Raw genomic sequence first — 16,152 nt, 5'->3', positions numbered from 1 at the left:
CCAGGAAAGCATTTTAGAAGTAGTTCTAACAGAAAGAGGGGTTGAATTCAAACCTCCAGTTAGCAGAAAAATTCAGTGTTTCTCATTATACAGACACAGGGAGGTGATAGATTATTGGGTGGATAGATGACAGAGAGAGAAATGGATAAATAGATTAGCTAAAGAGACAGGAAGATGGATGAGCTGAGAGGTGCATAGATAGTAGATAATGCATATAATTTTTCAGATGCATCATGAGCTATAGGGAAGGATGAAAGGTTGTGAAAGAAATCAGAACAGTAGGAAGGAGGCAAGAAAATAGCTAAGGGTGGGAGGTTCTATGTGCAGTTGAGCTGCTATGTGTTTTAGTAACAAATAATGAGGTAGACTTTAATCATTGGAGATCAAGTTTGACTCTATGACATAGCATTCTTTGATACTCCTAAATATTTCAATCCTACTAGATGTACAAAACAATTCAGATACAGTAGAATTTCCTCATTCTGCTTCTACCCAAATGTGTTCCTCCCCCACTCAGTCCCTCCTCCAGGGTCCCAGTGCCAGGGTTTGGAAATTGCTATCAATCATTGCTTGTCTTTACCCCCAAGTGCATTTCTATGTATCAATATACAATTTATAGTATTCCTTTGCAATGTTCTCTTTTTAATTCAACATATAATAGAAATGTATTTATATTTTATATATCTAGCTCGAGTTCATTATCTTCACTGAATTGCAATGTTACGTTATATGATCATACCACAGTTTATTACCTCTTCTTCCACTGAGACATTAGGTTGTTTCCACATTTTAGACAATTTTAAACAATGTTGAAATAAATACTCTTGGATATATGTGAACATTTCTGTAGGGCACATATGCAGGATTAGAATGGGAACAACAAATAGCTTAATCTTGTATTCTTCCCCTTACCATAGTTTTCCTTATTTGTTTAAAGTCATAAAGCCCACTGTTCATCTACCATTGTCCAGTTGTGTCTATGAGACAGTTCAACAATTTCTTCAACAACAACAAAAGACAAGGAAGAAATAAGAAGGAATATTATTAACCAAATGTAGGGTGTGGATTTTCCTTGGATCTTTTTTTTTTTTTTTGAGAATTTTAATATTTATTTTTTAGTTTTCGGTGGACACAACATCTTTGTTTGCATGTGGTGCTGAGGATCGAACCCGGGCCGCACGCATGCCAGGCGAGCGCGCTACTGCTTGAGCCACATCCCCAGCCCTTTCCTTGGATCTTGATTCAAGAAGTCTAAATGACATTTGTGAGAAAACTGGGGGAAATTTGGGCTTTAGACAGCAGAGAGGAATTGTTTTTAGGCATGATCATAGCATTAGGGGTTACAGATTTTTGTGTGTGTCATTTTAATGAATCCTCCTGTTGGACATTCTGAAGTGTTTGTGCATGAACTGATAAGATACATGGAATTTGCATGAAAATAGTCCAGCATGGAGAAGGAGAAAGGGAGAATAGGGATAAGCTTGGCACATGTTGAGAATTATGGAATATGGTGAAGTGCACATGGGTAGGGGGAGCCCTCATACATCTCTATTTTGTGTACATTTGGGAAAAAGGGGAGCAAGTTTCTGCCCTCCTTAGAGGGGTGGCAGAGTCTAGGAAAGGCAAACTTGTATACCTTGTTTTCCTCCTCTTTAAGATGAGGGCTCATATCACAGTTCTGTAGTAAAATCTGGGGATTTAGGATAAAGACAGAGAGAGGGAGACATGCTGAGTCTCAAAGGAGTCGTCTGTGAACCACTGAGGTGCATCAAGCACTTAGGAACAATTTTGACTCTTGAGTGACATGCCCTTGCCACCCCACCCCCTGCCCTGCTTGTTAAATGAAGGAACCACACAGTTGCAGGGAAAACAGGACAACTGAGAAGCTCCACCCTGGCTCCACCTCCAGTCTGACCCCCTAACAACTGCCCCTCTATAAATATTGGACCCCTAACCCAAGGTGGCTTCTCACTCTCAATAGGCCTCATTCTCCCCTGAATGTGGATCTGCTTCCTAAATAAATCTCTGTCTATGCCTTTGTCTGCAGTGTGCTGAAATTCTTTTTCATCATGTATGCCCAGACGCCACTGGTCTTGAGTTTCTCCTCCTCCCTGGGAACTCCTCAAACCCTTCTCGAGAGATATCTCTTTTCCCTTGATAGTAATGAAAGAGAATATCTTTACTAGGAAATATACACTGAAGTAAAAAATAACACAGGGCCTTGTGTGTGTCATCCACTCTCAAAATGAAAAGAAAAAAATAAATGTTATTATTTATACATGGAGAAAGAATCATAAGGCAAATGTGATGAAATGTTAACCGTCTCATTTCTCTCTATATTATATTTGTGGCTCTTCTATGAATAGGAAATTATTTTGAAATAACAATTTTTAAAAAAACTGGTGAACATATAGAAAAACAAGATAGAATTTTTATATCAAAATTAGTGCAGCCAGGTACAGAGGCACATGCCTATAATCCTAGTGTCTCTGGAGGCTGAGGCAGGAGGATCAAGAGTTCAAAGCCAGTCTCAGCAACTTAATGAGGCCCCAAACAATTTTGTGAGACCCTGTCTCAAAATACAAAGGGTTGGGAATACAGCTCAATCGTTAAGCCCCCCTGAATTCAATCCCTGGTTAAAAAAATATAGTGCAAACCTACTTCTTTGAAGATACAAAAAATAAAAATATAAAATTATGCTCACTCATGAATGCACATCTTAGCTAGAGAATGCTTAAATACTTGAGCACCAAACAGTGCTAGCTGCTTCCTCTCAATCAACAACATTAGAGATTATTATGATTAAGGGTTGTTTGCTTTTTTAAAAACTTGTTCTGAGATGGGAATTATGTTGCATGAGCATTCATTCTGTACCAAACAGGATTTAATATAAATATTCCTTCAATCTAATGGAACGTCATTTCTCATTTTAGAGATGGGGATTCTGAGACACAAAGGCTGAACTGATGACTCCCAGAGTCATGCAATCAGTGTGATGGTCAATGTTTCAACTTGGCTAGGCTACAGTGACCTGTTGTTGGTCAAGCACTAGTCTAGACTTTGCTGGGAATGGTATTTATAACCTGACCTGAGTTCCCAGCCTGTTGGCCTGCCTTGTGGATTTAGACTCCAGACCACAAGATTAACTCTTACCTGAATTTCAAGGCACTGGCCTGCTTTATATTGCTATTCCCCACAATTGCATGAGCCAATTCCTTCAAATCTCTTGATAGATGATAAATAGGTAGGTAGGTGGGCAGGTAGTTAGATGAGAGAATGAGAATGAGATAGAGATCCTCTTAGTTCTGTGTCTATTAAAAATGCTGCTTAATACAGTGAGCATTACAAATATAAATGAAACCCAAATGTCTCTGCTTCAAAGTCGTCTACATCCAACTTCACTCATTCATTTGACCAAGCACCTCCAGCTTGAAATCTCAGCTCCATCACATCCTCACTGTTAACTTGGGGGAAAAGACTGTTCCTCTTTAGACCTGCCTTGTCTGTAAGCAGGGAACAAAAATAAATATTCTGTGGGGTTTTGTAAAGACTTAATCCAAAGTAATAGGTCACTCTGGGCCTTATATCTATTCCTACCATGTAATTGTGCTGGCTTCAGAAATAAATTAGACAGTGAAGGGGTGGGGGGGTTGGGAATAGGAAAGACAATTAAATGAATGAGATATTACTTTCCTATGTTCATATATGAATACATAAGCAGTGTGACTCCATATCATGTAAAACCACAAGAATGGGAAGTAATACTCTCATGTATGTGTAATATGTCAAAACACAGTCTACTGTCATGTATAACTAAAAAGAACAAATAAAAAAAGTTAAGTAAATAAATTGAGATACTATAAAAAAGAAAGAAAGAAATTAGACATACTAACAGATGTTTACAGAAGCATTATTAAGCATTATTCATACTAATGAAAATTTAAGGCATCTAAATATCAGGAAATTGATTAAAACAAGATAGATCTGCAACATGCAAACATTACATCATTTTAGGACACTAATAATATATATGGTATTTTTAAGAACAGAAATGTTTCCTGTTTGACCCCAATATTTAAAGGTATGTGTACAGAGGAGGTTCTGGTTCTGGTAAAAGTGGAGGAATTATGCTTTACTGATTATAATGATGACAACCACAAAACTTGCATGTAAGACATAAAGCAACTCTCAGAGGTTTCTGAAAACTACAGACAAATGAACAGGGTAAAGAATCAAACATCAGAGAATAGTCATCCCACCATGGGGTCTCTGTGTAATTGTTTTGGTTTAGTTTGATTTTTCTCAATTCCTATATTTTCCTAAAAGTAAAAGTAAGACCAGTTAAATTTAATGACATTTACTTGAGCAAGAAAAATGTTCTGCTTCAATGAACCAGGATACGGTTTTCCTGATCTACCTTTTGCCCATCCTATAAATATAGAAGCATGTTGAGATGTTGCTTCTGTTTGCCTAAGACCCTGAGTGAAAATGATGAACAAAGCCTCTTTGCCAACCCATGGTAGACACGCAGTAAGCGAGAAATATAATGTCAAAATTTAAAGCCAAAAAATAGAAAGAAAGAAAATATATGTTCTAGGATTAAGAGCCACAGACCAAAGACAGTTCAGAATACCCTCATCACACCATAGGTGCAGGACATATTTATAGCCAGAGAAAAGAAGCAACCTCATTGGCTGCTGTTGACATTTGCCCAATATGGGCGTGGCCTAATCTGTTGGCAGCTTGTGATTGGCTGAAGCCCTACAGATGTGATCTACCAAGACTCAGTCTCTTGGTTACAAGGTTATAGTTTTAGGTTACAATTTGTTTACACATCAAGCTAGAATACAGTTCAGGGTTTATGAGGCCATTTTGGGCTAAACTTTATCACCTAAGTACAAAAACAGGTTTCGGACCAACTTTATTCAGTTTAACAATATCCTACCTGAAACTGCTATATATTACTAAACATAAGTTCAAGTACCGCCAGGAAAATCTACTCTCGAGTTAGAGGACTAGAAAGGGGAACTTATGCCGGACAGAGTTCTTCTCATAGTCAGGTCTCCCCTTTGTAAGCCTCAGTGGAGGCGTTACAGTGCCATAGTGATGGTGGCTCCCACAGGCTCCTTTGTCTCCCTGCTTTGTCATATAGCTGCACAACAGCACAGAGGAGTTTCAAAGCATCGGATTTAGACCCGGAGTTGGAGGAAAGGGCCCCCCTGGGAGTCAGAAAACCTGGAGAGGAAGAAACTGGTGAACCAAACCCTTTAGGTCTATGTAAGTGATTCTGGACATAACTGATAGCACAGGCTTTGACAGCTGAACTGCAGCCCAGACCACTGTTAACAATAAACATTCCTGGACTGTAGTTAAAGCAGTAAAAGAGGATTTTTTTTTTTTCAGGAACGAATGATAGTTGAAGAGAGCAGAGTGCTGATCAATCTGTGTAGAGCAGTCTGAGTGTTTTAAAGGAAGAGTAAGGGAGAGGAAAGCAGGTGAGTGCAGACTCAGTAGACTCAGGGAAGTGGAAAATTACAAAGGGCGGTCAGCATAAGTGCAACTAGGCCGCTGTGTCTGTTTGCTGGCAATTATCAGTTAGTATTCTGTCCTCCCACGAGAGAGTGGGAGATGGAGAGCTTGTCCTTCTCTGATGATTACATTTCCAAGGGATGACTTTCAGGTTCTTGAGAACATTTTTGAGTTGTAGGAGATATTATTCACAGTTGTAAGCCCTTTCTGGTAAATGCTTTCAGAAAGAGAGGACAGGAAGCTATATAGTCAAGTGTCAGCTAGAACAAACAGCAGATTCTCCAGGTGGTGTGGAACTTTCTAAGCGGTCATCATAGAGACACAGTCTTATGCTGCTAGAAGCTATGCTAAAGTTTGATTGTCTCTATGTGGAGGTTGGGATGGAGTCTTTATGTGCTATGAGTTCGGCAGTTCTCACCACCTTCCAAGACCCACACAGACAAGGAAGATACTACTGCAAGGGTTTGCAATTCTAAATCAACATTAGGGCCACACCTCCCAGAAAGGGGTCAGGACAATGCAGGGAGTGGGGTAGTCATGATGACTAGCTGCCTACCAGAAAAAAAAGTTAACATTCTTTAAAAGATTCTAGTAGGACCTGAAGTTTCATCTTATAATATTCAAAATATCCAGAATGCAATAAAAAAATTACTTAACAAACTGCTGTTTCAAGCAACATGGATAAATTGCACAGAAGTTATGCTGATCAAAAAGAAGCTACACACACACACACAAAGTGAGCACTATATCTTTCATTTAAATAAAGTTTAAAGTCAGGCAAAATGAATTCAGAGTGTTGAAAGCAGAATAATGGTTAACTTTGGGAAGGTGCTAATGACTAGGATATATAATAAGATGTTAGGAACCATGTCATTATTCTACATCTTGGTCTGGATATGCTATGCTACACAGGCATACTCATTTTGCAAAAAAAAAAAAATTTCAAAGGATGCTTAAGATTCATGATCTTTGCTTTTTATCATACTTTAAGAAAAGGTTTTATCCCAAAATGGTGCTTTTGTGGGCTACACTCCTAGAATTATTTTACTTCTACCTAATCCTTGTTCACATGAACAATAGTTTCCTTTGTATAATATTCTTGGGTCATAATTTATTTTCCTCAGAATTTGTGGACTTTGTTACATTGTCTTTTGGTTACATTGACTCTGTTTACATCTGAGACTCTCTTGGGATTTCTTTGCTCTTGAAGGGCCTTGATTTTTCTTCTTAGGTGCCTGAAATAATCTTTCTTCATACTAGAAGTTAAATAAGTATACCTTTATATTCATGGCTCTGCATTAATTTTTTCATGGCATATAATGTATATTTCTTTAACTGCAGAATCTTTTTTATTATTTCAGAGAAACTTTCCCTTATAAAGCCCTGGTAAGTTTTTTTTCTCTCTCTCTTTCTCTCTCATCCTCATCTTAGTTTGTCTTCTACCACTGTAATGTTTTCACTAATTACTTTGAGTTTTCTAATAATTTCAACTTATTTATATTTATAATGATGTTATCCTGGCTTTCTTGGCTCTGCAGTTATTCTCCTTTCTTATTCTCTGGTTAGATTTCATTTTATTTCTTTTTTAATCTTTTTTAAAGAGAGATGAGAGAGAGAGAGAGAGAGAGAGAGAGAGAGAGAGAGAGAGAGAGAATTTTAATATTTATTTTTCAGTTTTCGGCGGACACAACATCTTTGTTTGTATGTGGTGCTGAGGATGGAACCCGGGCTGCACGCATGCCAGGCGAGCATGCTACTGCTTGAACCACATCCCCAGCCCTCATTTTTTATTTCTTATTTCATTGAATTTATTATTAGATTCTTCAATAACTTAAAGCATGTTTGGATAACCCGCCTTGGGTTACTGAATTATATTTTCTCCTAGACCAGCCTTCTAATCCATCCTTTCTTATGCTGTTTTCCTACCTTCCTTTCTATTGTTCGTGTATCTAAACTACTTATTTCCATCATTTTTATTCTTAATTCAGATTGGTTCAGTCCTGAACTTCCATTTGCTTCTACTACAGGGAAGCAATTTCTCTTTGATCTCTATCTCAAGCTCTAGAAAGTCTGTTTTCTGTTCTCTGCTGCATTCAGTTTGAGTGGATGCTGGGAATTGTTTTAAAATTGCTCTTCAAGATTCAGATGTAGAGGAAATCAAGAGAACTTTTCTAGGCTAAGTGCCATCTTTATTGAAACTTAGAGACTTATAGGATTGACCACATGGAAGTAATAGCTATACAGTTCCAGGTTGTAAATTAAGGAAAAGCCTAGGGAGATGATTTAATATCAATTCTCCTGGGTAGGAAAACAGTCCGATGGTATGAGACACTTTCTGGTAGTAACAAAGCTCTTTATCTGCCTAAATTATTAATGACTAGGAAGTACTTACCCATAGGGACTGCTCTTACCCCTACCCCACTCTGCATCCTAGAAGGTGTACCGTAATGTTCCTTTGACAGTTCCTGCCTCTGTAAGGTCTGATGGTGATGTCTGATTCAACTAAACATCCTGACAGGAAGTGAGATCATAAATACCAAGTGCTTTAGGGAGAATTAGGCCTGTGCTCTTGAGTCTTCCTTTTGCACATAAAATGAATTTGAGAGTCTGGTGGTTTTGATCTGCAACATTAATGGCGTTTATAATGCTAACTGTGTTTGTTTAAAACCCTAGTGTTCCCTTGTCTACCTAGTCTAAATAAGCATGTGGATTCAATTCAGCAAACACTGAAGTGCCTGTGAGCATGGTGGTGAACTTTCTTAAAAACATTCTGTGGGTTGGGGATGTAGCTCAGCAGCAGAGCACTTGCCTAGCACACATAAGGCCTATCCTTATATGTTTCATCCCTAACACCAAAAAGAAAGAAAAAAAAAGTTTCTGTGACTCATACTTCCTAAATTCTTTTCCCGGTGCTAAGTCATTCTTGGAGTCCTGGGTGGGTTTAGATATTTTAAAAGGTGTTTAATACTGTCAAGCTGATAGATGATCAGTATGTTAAAATTAATAAGAGCTAACATCTTCTAACTTTCTAAGCCCTTACATATTCCAGGTTCCCTGTTAATCATATCAAAAACCATAGTTACTAATCCTGACAATGATATTATAAAGAAATTGAGAAAGCTAGTAAAACTTGGGAATGTTAGTTAATTTGCTTAAGGACACACAACTATCGAATGGCAAATTCAAAATCCACAAGAAGACCTTCCTGCACTGGAAGCCTGTGCTTTGACCCTCCAGCTCACTGTTGAGTAAAACTTGGATTCATTTTCTATATGTGTAAATTAAAAAATGTTTAATTCAGTGACAGAAGGCCAGAGACCTGACATGTAGTTCCTAGATAGAAAAAAAAAAGTGGGGGGGGGGGAAGAATTATATCAAATGATTTTTATATATATATATATCTTCAATATCTAATCTAAGTCCCAAAGGAAATTTCACCCTGATCTTGGCTAGGATCACAATCATCAGGGTGCACTGACAAAGTTTCCCATGTCAATTCTGTAAACCATGAGATGAATAACATGTTTCCTGAAGAAGGCAGTGCTCTCCTCTGACTTTGTTCTTGGCCCTGGGCCCTTAAATGCCTTCACCAAACCACTTCTATGACCCTGACCCCCAACACAGACCATGGCAGAACATCACTTGCTTTGTCCTCCTTCACCTGCTAGGTTCTAGGTACAATACCCACCTGCTAAAGACCATAGGTTTTAACTTTGCTACTGTCATTATTTTTGTTACCAAGGTCCCCATAGTCTTTGGACATGATCTGTGCAGTTTCTTTTTATTCAAAAGAGAATCCCAGCAATGCAATGACTATATTCTTACACATACATCACCAGTTATAAAAATCTCCTATGGAAATTTTTATTTATTTTGTCTTATCTCTTATCAATATGTACTTTCCCCATCTTTGGGAATCTTTGTTGGATTTAATCTGTGTTTCAACCTAAAAATCTGTTTTGATCACTTTCATATATAAGAAGGTATTTAAAAAATAATAACTAATATGTTAAGAGCTAACTGATATGAAATGTTGAACAATTTCAGTGGCAAATTCTTTTTTTTTTTCCTAGAGAGAGAGAGAGAGAGAGAGAGAATTTTTCAATATTTATTTTTTGGTTCTCAGTGGACACAACATCTTTATTTTTTTATGTGGTGCTGAGGATCGAACCCAGCACCCCACGCATGCCAGGTGAACGCGCTACCGCTTGAGCCACCTCCCCAGCCCTCAGTGGCAAATTCTATTCCAAGTTTATATCTGTTTTTGTGTTCTCCTCTTGACATGTCGATGACATCTGTGTTGATATTACTAATGAGACAAATCTTAAAAATCAGATGAAATATGTCGTATTGAAAACTTGCTTTCATTGAGGACTTGTTGAAAAAATTTTTAAAAATGCATCTACTTGTCTTTTCTCTTCAAGGTTTAAAAAGAAGGACCCAGACAAAGCCATCAGGCTGGTAACATGAGCTATGTGACAAGCCCTCCATAAGGAGCTATATTAGCTACTAATAGCTATCAGCTTGGGAAAAGATGAAGTCATCACACAGCACTCTGTTTAGCGTGTTCCTGTTTTATGAGTACATTAAGTCGAATGTGGATAATGATACAGCTTCCTTCTCCAAACCCTTCCTCCAATGAGCCCAGAGTGCCTTGGAATGTTTTCTTGTTGATTGCCATCTCTCTGATGGGGCGTTTAGAAGGCACCAGAGGGGATTAAGGCAATTGAGGCAATTCACAGTGAATGGAAACATCTAGTCACCTCTCTCCTTGCTTAACTCAAGATTGGCTTCATCTTGGGCATGACAGGGGCCTTCTTCACTTCTTCCTCCTAAATAAAAAGAGGCTTAGCCAATTAGAAACTGCAGTTCATTACACAGTGCACCATTTTTACATGCCTTCACTTTGTTCACTTCCCGGAAACACATGTAAGTATTACTTCCTTGGGAAGCCCAATGTGGTTAAGCATTTCTCCATTTGGAAACAATTTTACCAACATTCAGCCTGCTTTCTTTTTGTGTATCTGTATATAATGGACAATGACAAACATTGAAACTTGATGAGAATTTCCTTTTTTAAAGGAGGGAAGGAAATTTTCTGGAAATCCCAAAGGAAGCACTTCCTCTTGGCTTTAGTAAGACACACACACACACACACACACCACAAATACATCAATATGTACACATTTTGATCTTTTAGAACAAGTTAAAAGGGGCAGGGGCAGCCCTAACAATTGAGTTTTACTGAAACTGCATTACTGATCTTTGAGTATAGTCTGCCTTGAAGAACCAGAGAGGCCCATGGAATGGACAGTTCCACATATTAGTGGCTGCACATTTATGCTCTGGTTTCTGTGTCAGAGTTTGTCCAAGAAGTCATTGCAGTCATCAAGAACAGCACAGAGCCCGCAGCCACTTTGGGTATTTCTTAGTGGCAGCATTATTGACATGTTGGACCAGCTCATTCTTTGTCTGGTGCATTATAGAGCACGGAGCAGCATTCCTGGTGTCCACCCACTGGACACCAGCAGCATCCACTCCTGAGTCATGGTGATCAAAAATAGTTCTAGACATTGCCAAATGTCCCCTGGGGAGCAAAGCTGTCCCTAGTTGAGAACCACTGTCCTACAGCTTTCACTCTGAAGGGTTTTTAAATCTAAATATCTTCCAAAAATTGGCTATTGTTAAATATTTCCAAGAATACCATTGTTACATGTGGAATGAACCAGAATACAAAAAAATCAAGAGGTCCCCCCAAAACACACACATCAAACACTCATGCATCCAATAGCAGAAACTGCATACCCATTCAAAAACAGGGTACCTTACTTGAATGCCTTTTTCCAGGGGAAACTAAAGAAGGCCTTCCAAGCCAAAACTCTTCTTTCACTACTTAAGGCTTTAGGGATTAAGAATGTTATCCCTTGCCTAATTATATGTGTCATTAAGAATTCAATGGAATGTTATACTAGTGATCAATTTTAAGATGAATTGTTTTGCCCTTAAAAATGCATGTAGATTACAGGATGGCTTAGTGATTAACCAAACAAATTAACACACATTATAATCATGTCACCACTACTAACAATTACCTGTTGATGACTAAATTACAGGCTTCCAGCTAAAAAGTAAACTCCATGCATGTTAATGTTTTTGATTGTTGGAAGTTATTTTTAAAAACAATCCATCCATCATTAAGAGCTCTTTTCAAGTGATTTGATTTATTCAGTTAGCAAGCAGTGCCGGTATCACTAATTCAACTGCTATAAGCATTCATTTTTTTGTCATTTCCTCTTCTTTTTATTTTTTTAACTTTTATTGATTTCATTTTTTTTAAATACACGACAGCACTGGAATGTATTACAATTCTTATTACACATATAGAGCACAATTTTTCATAAAGTATGTTCATGCTAATTCATGCCTTTATATATGTACTTTTTTTGCTTTTGTATTACAATGCTTAATACACATATATACCACAATTTTTCATATCTCTGTTTGTATATAAAGTATGTTGACACCCAATTCAAGTCTTCATACATGTACTTTGTATAATGATATCCATCACATTCCACCATCCTTGCTAATCCTCTGCCCATTCCTTTCCCTCCCACCCCTCTGCCCTATCTAGAATTCATCTAATCCTCCCATGCTCTCCCTCCCTACCCCACTGTGAGTTACACTCCTTATATCAGAGAAAACATTCCGCATTTGTGTTTTTGGGATTGGCTGACTTCACTTAGCATTATCTTCTCCAACACCATCCATTTACCTGCAAATGCCATGATTTTGTTCTTTTTTAATGCCGAGTAAAATTCCATTGTGTATACATGCTACATTTTTTAATCCATTCATCCACTGAGGGACATCTAAGTTGGCTCCACAGTTTAGCTACTGTGAATTGTGCTGCTAGTAAACATTGATGTGGCTGTGTCCCTGTAGTATGCTGTTTTTAAGTCCTTTGGGTATAGTCCAAGGAGAGGGGGAACAGCTGGGTCAGATGGTGGTTCCATTCCCAGATTTCCAAGGACTCTCCATACTGCTTTCCATATTGGCTGCACCAATTTTCAGTCCCACCAGCAATGTATGAGTGTGCCTTTTTCCCCACATCCTCGCCAACACTTATTGTTGTTTATCTTCATAATAGCTGCCATTCTGACTGGAGTGAGATGATATCTTAGAGTAGTTTTGATTTGCATTTCTCTAATTGCTAGAGATGATGAACATTTTTTCATATATTGTTGATTGATTGTATATCCTCTTCTGAGAAGTGTCTGTTCAGGTCCTTGGCCCATTTGTTGATTGGGTTATTTGTTTTTTTCAGTGTTTAGCTTTTTGAGTTCTTTATATACCCTAGAGATTTGTGCTCTATCTGATGTGTGAGGGGTAAAGATTTGCTCCCAGGATATAGGCTCCCTATTCACCCCACAGATTGTTTCTTTTGCTGAGAAGAAACTTTTTAGTTTGAAACCATCCCATTTATTGATTCTTGGTTTTAATTCTTGCGCTATAGGAGTCTTACTAAGGAAGTTGGGGCCTAATCCCACATGATGAAGATTAGGGCCTACTTTTTCTTCTATTAGATGCGGGGTCTCTGGTTTAATTCCTAGGTCCTTGATCCATTTTGAGTTAAGCTTTGTGCATGGTGAGAGATAAGGTTTTAATTTAATTTTGTTGCATATGGATTTCCAGTTTTCCCAGCACCATTTGTTGAAGTTTTTCTCCAGTGCATGTTTTTGGCACCATTGTCTAATATAACATAATTGTCATATTGTGGGTTTGTCTCTGTGTCCTCTAGTCTGTACCACTGATCTATCAGCCTGTTTTGGTGCCAATACCATACTGTTACTATTGCTCAGTAGTATAGTTTAAGGTTTGGTATAGGATACCACCTGCTTCACTCTTCCTGCTAAGGATTGCTTTAGCTATTCTGGGTCTCTTATTTTTCCAGATGAATTTTATGATTGCTTTTTCTATTTCTATGAGGGATGCCATTGGGATTTTGATTAGAATTGCATTAAGTCTGTATAGCGCTTTTGGTAGTATGGTCATTTTGATAATATTTATTCTGCCTATCCAAGAGCAATCTAGATCTTTCCATCTTCTAAGGTCTTCTTTGATTTCTCTCTTTAGGGTTCTGTAGTTTTCATTGTATAGATCTTTCACCTCTTTCGTTAAGTTGATTCCCAAGTATCTTATTTTTTTGTTGTTGAGGATATTGTGAATGGGGTAGTTTTCCTCATTTCCTTCTCAGAGGATTTGTCACTGATATACAGAAATGCCTTTAATTTATGGGTGTTTATTTTATATCCTGTTACTTTGCTGAATTCATTTACTAGTTCTAGAAGTTTTCTGGTAGAGTTTTTTGGGTCTTCTAGGTATAGAATCATATTTTCAGCAAATAGTGCTAATTAAAGTTTTCCCATATATATCCCTTTGATTTCTTTCATCTAATTGCTCTGGCCAGTGTTTCAAGAACCATGTTGAACAGAAGTGGTGAAAGAGGGCTTCCCTGTCTTGTTCCAGTTTTTACAGGGAATGCCTTCAATATTGGCCATTTACAATGATGTTGGCCTGGGGCTTAGCATAGATAGCCTTTACAATGTTGAGATACGTTCCTGTTATCCCTAGTTTTTCTAGTGTTTTGAACATGAAGGGGTGCTGTATTTTGTCAAATGCTTTTTCTGCATCTATTGAGATGATCATATGATTCTTATATTTGAGTCTATTGATGTGATGAATTATATTTATTGATTTCCGTATATTGAACCAACCTTGCATCCCTAGGATGAATCCCACTTGCTCATGGTGCACCATCTTTTTGATCTTTCACTGCCGATATTTGTTCTCTTATGTCTTCTTTGAGATCATAGAACATTTTAATCACATATATCCTGAAACCTTTCTCTGTAATTTTTCTGCTGTAGCTGTCAATTCTTCTAATGATGTGTTGTCTTGAGTTGTTTGTGGCACTTCCTTCCCTTGTCTTTTCATGTTGCTTGCGTTTCTTTCCAGCTCTGTGGAACTGGTGTGTTATTGTTTTTATCTTATAGATTTTTGGTGCTCTTGTATGGTTCCAAGGTCTCTCCTTTGTGGGGAATCACAATGTTAACAGATCCCAATATCAACAATACCTCACCTATGAACAAATTATTGTTATTAAGACATTTATAGTTTAGTCTCAATGTCCAGAAATGTTGGATTCAATTATTATTTAAAATATAATCAGTAATTTCATAAAAGGTTTACAGTTTCTGGCAGCAGACAGTGAACTGGGGTTCGGGAACAGGACAATATGCTAAAGGAGAAAGATGTGAGGGTATGTGGTTAATATAACTTAGGAAATTTGAAGGAGAACTCTAATGAAGAGGGTTAGTAGCAGGGGAATACACAGGAAGTAATTTAGGGTAGACATGTATGTGGGAGGACAGTAGAGTACACAAAAACAAACACACACATGTAATTAGAAAATTACAGGATGTAAAAAGAGTAAAATTTGGAGGGTGAAAGAAGAAAGAGAAGAAGAAAAAAGAGAGAGAAAGAAATAGAAAAAAGAGAGAAGAAAATGGATAAAAGGGGGTGGCTTATGCAGTTCCTCTATATTATATTATTCAGGTGACTCAGTTCTCAAAGTTCTATTTCATGCAAAGTTCTTGGTTTTATATATGTCAGGGTTGTGAGGGCCAGAGGATAGAACGGTAGAGGAGAAAGAAGAAGAAGAAAAAGACTTTTAGAATTATGTTTCCTTCCTGCTTCTCTTCTCTTCCAGTAGTTGGAGTTATCTATTTTAAGCTTGAGTCTCTGCCCTCAGGGTGGTGTAGGTAACCAGGGTGAGAAGACTTGAGCCCCGCCCACTGTCTCCCTCTCCAGCCTGGAGCTACCCCATCCTGATCTCTCTGTTTTGCTCCAGGCTTTAGACACCTCCCCTCTCTTGCTTATCAGGTCCCAACTGCAAGACCTCTTGCCCTCAGGCTCACACCAGGTTGGTGGTACCCTGGTCCCAATGCGGCTCCTGTTCAACTGAGAGCTGTTTTTGTGTTGGGTAGTCACTGTGCCTAGTTTTTGCAGCTGGGGAGGGGGGGAGGAGGGGAAGTTGGAAACCAGGTACCTGTTCAGACAGAGATCCGTGCTGATAGCCACCAAAAAAATGGTGGGAAAGGTTTTCCCAGATGGAACTGGTCTGCTTCCAGGGCTGGGGTGTCTGGTGAGGTGGGGGGAGCTGGGATGTGGCTATATAGCAGGCGAGTGATCTGCATGGGAGTGGAGCGCAGTCTGGAGTTCTGCAGAGGTGCTGATTAGGTGATTCTGCTCCGATACTTGAGAGGCACGTGTGCACTAGGACTGCGGGCTTTGGGTCTGGAGTCTGGAGTCTTACGGGAACTCAGAGGCTCTGATTTCTGCATGGGTGGTCGTAGCGCTGGTGGTCTCTGCGAAAACCTACTGCACAGGGGTCTTCTCACACACTGAGATGTCGTGTTCCGTCTAGGTGAGACCTTGTGGAGAAGCTGCTGCCTGACTGCTTTCTTGGTTTCATGCCACAGAGCAGCCAGAAAGAGTACCTCCTCGGTTCCACCATCTTGGATCCGCCCTCCTCCTCCTCCTCCTCTTCTTCTTCTTTTT

The sequence above is a fragment of the Marmota marmota genome, unplaced genomic scaffold, assembly GCF_001458135.2.
Source record: "Marmota marmota marmota unplaced genomic scaffold, marMar, whole genome shotgun sequence".
In the NCBI taxonomy this organism is placed as follows: Eukaryota; Metazoa; Chordata; class Mammalia; order Rodentia; family Sciuridae; genus Marmota; species Marmota marmota.
The sequence above is the reverse complement of the archived record's forward strand: the minus strand, read 5'-3'. Positions refer to the sequence as shown.